Source organism: Miscanthus floridulus, chromosome 13 (assembly GCF_019320115.1).
Source record: "Miscanthus floridulus cultivar M001 chromosome 13, ASM1932011v1, whole genome shotgun sequence".
Lineage (NCBI taxonomy): Eukaryota > Viridiplantae > Streptophyta > Magnoliopsida > Poales > Poaceae > Miscanthus > Miscanthus floridulus.
This window is the reverse complement of record NC_089592.1, coordinates 28,701,772-28,706,027: the sequence shown is the minus strand read 5'-3', so window position 1 is coordinate 28,706,027 and position 4,256 is coordinate 28,701,772. Positions and strand designations below refer to the sequence as shown.

General features: G+C 45.0%; 1 long non-coding RNA gene across 1 annotated transcript; it reads right to left on the bottom strand.

Annotated features, from left to right (window-relative positions):
- Window positions 1–415: 415 nt before the first annotated feature.
- LOC136502020 (uncharacterized) lies at window positions 416–1,292 on the bottom strand. Its single transcript, XR_010770400.1, has 2 exons — window positions 827–1,292; window positions 416–649 (listed from the first exon to the last, which is right to left on the bottom strand). It is a non-coding gene; the product is annotated as an uncharacterized lncRNA (long non-coding RNA).
- Window positions 1,293–4,256: the final 2,964 nt, after the last annotated feature.

The following is a 4,256-nucleotide window of genomic DNA, read 5'->3' as shown; positions in this document are numbered from 1 at the left end:
CGTCCTTTGGGTAGCGCTATAGGCAAAAGGTTCAATACCTATTCAGCATCTTCTTCAACAACAAGACCCAAAAGAGAATCATTTCTGCAAATGAGTTTCTAGGAGAGGGGATGCCCATATTTGGGTTGTGCCTATCAGGTAACCAAAAATAGGTCTCCTGTATAGGTACTCTATTAAAGGCTGATTTTGGATCTCTTGCTATCTATTTTAGATTTGGATGCCCATATGGGTTCCTTGAGACCGTCTTAGAGATGCATGGTTGAACTTGAACACACGTAAGATGACGGAAGCTAAAACACAAGAACACATGTACATCTGTATATAATTAATTCAGCAGTGGTACGGTATAGATCGAGGTGGAATAGCGTGTAGAACTAATTGGCATGTACAGGAAACGTCATCAATGTTAGTCATAGAAAAATGAATGGATCGACATCTGCTCAACACGATACATATAGATACAATAACAATACAATGCAACGGCACCAGACTGACTACGAATCACATACAGCCTATCATACAGCAGGAATGTGTGACCATTAACAACAACTAACACAAGATGTCGTCAATGATCATGTATAGCTGGGGTTTCCTTGATCATCCTCAGAAGCACATGTCGAGGACGCAGCAGCAGCAGATGGCGGCGCAGCTGTGATGATGGGGACACAGGCATGAACAAAGCAAGGTGATCAGAACCCTTCATATCTAGAGGATATTGTGAGTAGCATAGCATGCAAATTAGAGACGTATTCACGCGTAGGCACAAGCTTGAACATATATCCTGGTTGGAGAAGGGAGAACTAGCAGTAGTTAATTGAGCTCTCACCATCCTTTCCAGAAACCGTCGCCGCCGCGGCTGGTGGTGGTCTGCTGCTGCTGCGGCTGGCCGCCGCCGTCCTGTGTCGGCGGGTACGCCGGTGGTGGCGCGACGTATGCCGGCGGCGGGGGCGCGCCGTAGGCCTGCTGCTGTCCCGGCGGTGGATAGCCTGCTTGGTAGCTCATGATCGATCGATGATCAGCTGCAAATTAAAACTGCAACGAGCTAGCTAGCGCTGTTGTCCTCTATGGTCAGCTGCAAACTGTGGGTGTGGATGGATGGACGGACGAGGACGATGATGGTAATCCATTCATGCTTCGTATATATAGAAAGAACAGGCCAGCAGGCGCCCACGCGGTATCCATCGTCACCGATTGCTTAGACGCGTCCTCGCCTTGTCTCGATATAATGATTGATTGGTTAGTTGTTGATTACCCAGAAAGAAGGGTCCTGACGACGATCGAGAGACGGCACGGCTAGTCGGCTACAGCTACCTGCTTTGTTGCCTGTCGTTTAGACGAACCTTTTCAATCACATCGATCTTTTTGTTGTTATTATTAAAACTAAACAAAAAAAGTGAATTTTCAATCACGTTTTCTCTTCCAGGCTACTGGCTACCGTACGTACCGCGACATCTGCTGCCATGAACGTTCCTCGATCGTGTTGATCTGCGGACGCCACGTGGAGCGCGCGCTCCCAATAGGAGTAGGAGTTGCCAGGATGGCACGCCTCTGCTGACCTGCACACGGTAAGGTGTGGCCGGTGGTTCAACTGTACGCCAGGCGTGGAGGATGGAGCTAGCAGTCCAGTAATGCATGCCGTCACCAGACATTTCGTCAAAGAAGAAAATAATAATAATGCCTTCACCAGATGATGATCCATCAGGACACAGGTGGACCGTGTACGTGTGTTGAAACGAAATGTAGTATTCCCTCTGCCATATAACATATAATAACTAAGGTGCAGTTTGGTTAGGACTTTGTAAACGCAAACGTCATGAAGTCGATATCGTCGTGATCTGATGATTTCACGCTGCTATCAACTGTTGACTAGGATCTGATTTCACGGTATCGCTTTACACCTGTGTAGAACCAAACACAATCGATCGACTTGCACGGTAACCAGGTTACGAGCAAAATGGACAAACCAAACGGCACCTAAATAATAACGTCTTCATATCGCTGAAACAATGCTTTTGAAAACGAAACGTTTGAAAGCATCTAGGCCTCAGTTGGGTTTCGATGATTAATGACGATACAAGATTACTATGACTAACGTGTGTTTTGCAGATGCAATTTGAGTTAGGTCATGGTAATAGAAATTGATTGGGCAATCATGGTTGTCATGCCCCTGTCGATGGAAATCATTTCGGTTTTCAAAGGATGGACGACAAGATTAAGGACGGACTAATTCTAAGTGTCGTTTGGTGTTGGAGAGACACTTAGAGTACTTTATAACTTTATTTTTCCTTTGGCCGTACTATTAAGGAGGGTATGGACTAGTAGCTTAACCTAGGTGAATCTAATGGATTAGGCGTGGTGCACACTTGTCAAACTTAGCACTAGGTAGCTCAGGAATAGCCCTAAGATCGATAGAAGTCAACTTCATTCATAAAGAATTTTGAATTAGAAGTAAATGGAGAGTCAAATGACTGATCGGACGCTGGTTTGGTTGTGACTGGACACAGCTTGGAGAGTTCGGTCAGTTCATTTGATCGGCAGCAGCAGTCAGAGTGCGACCGGACGCTGGACACCAGTGCTAACCGAACGCAACACTAGCCGTATCTATAGCAGCGTGGACAGGCAGTTGACCACGGAACAGACGCTGAACAGAGAAATGATCGAACTTTGGGTGCCAGCGTCCAGTCAATATCAGTAAGGTTTCAGAGATGTTTTTTTGATGATCAAACGCGTCCGGGGGTTATTGACCGGACACAGGCTAGAGTCCGGTCAGAGCAAACAGCTCTTTCTGACACGCCGACGTATTACACTGATCGGAGCGTCCGATCATTCCGATACTTGCTGAGTTGGACCTCAACCATTATGTTTTGAATGGGGGGTATAAATACATATCCCACTCATCCATTTGAGCCCTCTTGCCCATTTGTTTAGCTGAGAAACACCTTTGGAGTGCAAGGGAGAGCAAGAGCCTAGTGGGGTGATTGAGATTTGATAATCCAAGATTAAGGACATCATTTGCACATAGGGAGTAGCAAGTATGCATCAACCTTATTCATTAGGCATGTCTTGGTGAAGTGAGAGTTTGTGCTTGTTACTCTTGGTGATCGCCATCACCTAGACGGCTTGGTGGTGATTGAGAGCTTGATGATCATCCGGCGGAGTTTGTGAATGACCCAAGTCATTTTGTGAGTGATTCACCGCGACGGAGTGTCAAAGAATTAACCCGTAGAGAGCATTTGATCCTTGCGCGGATCAAGGGAGAGCTACACCCTTGCGTGGGTGCTCCAACGAGGACTAGTGGGGAGTGGCGACTCTCCGATACCTCGGAAAAATATCGCCGTGTTTATTTCCCTCTCTTTATTTTGAGCAATTATATTTGAGCAATTCATTTCATGTCTTTACGTTCCTAGAATTGCTATGCTAGAGTAGGATTGAAACCTAGGGTGCAAAACTTTTATACAGGAGAACAATAGAAACACATTCTAGACATAAGGGGTGAAATATGTTAAGTGTAGGGCTTAATTATTACAAAAAATTAGAATTAACACAATTCACACCCTCTTGGGCATCTTGATCCTTTCAACATTGACTACTATTTTTTGTCCTAAAATATTTATTACAAAATGTAGAAAATGCCAATATTTATTTTGAACTTAATTAGTTGGAGGCAGTAAATTGAATTAAATGTTAGTTTGGGGTTATTTGGACATAGGACAAACTTAGAGGGAGTAATATGTACTTTTTCCTTTTAAGAAAAAATTGGAAGTTGCCACGTGGGTGGGGCGCCACCGGAAAATAATAATTCACAAAAGATAAATATGAATCAACAACTACTCAACACATACGCATACACCACTTACAACACCACCGGAAAGAAAGCTATCGCTATGCATCACGGGTCGTCATCAAGATCATTGACATCAACATCAACTCAGCATCTCGTCATGGTCAATATGATCACACTTCTCTCGGAAAATAAAGGAAAAATTGTGCCACACTAATGATGATTGATGAGCAGCTGGGTGGATGTCGTCGTCAATCGTGATCTTCAGAAGCACATGTCGAGGAGGCAGCAGCAGCAAATGGCGGCGCAGCTGAGAGACATCAGGGGGAGTAGCAATAAAAAAAAAAGTTAGTAAAAGACACCAACACATGCCGCGCAAACGGCTGAAGCAACGCAACCAACAAAATTTGCCGAGAGGGTCGTCCAAGAAGAGAGAATGCTCACTCACCATCCTTTCCAGAATCCGTCGCCGCCG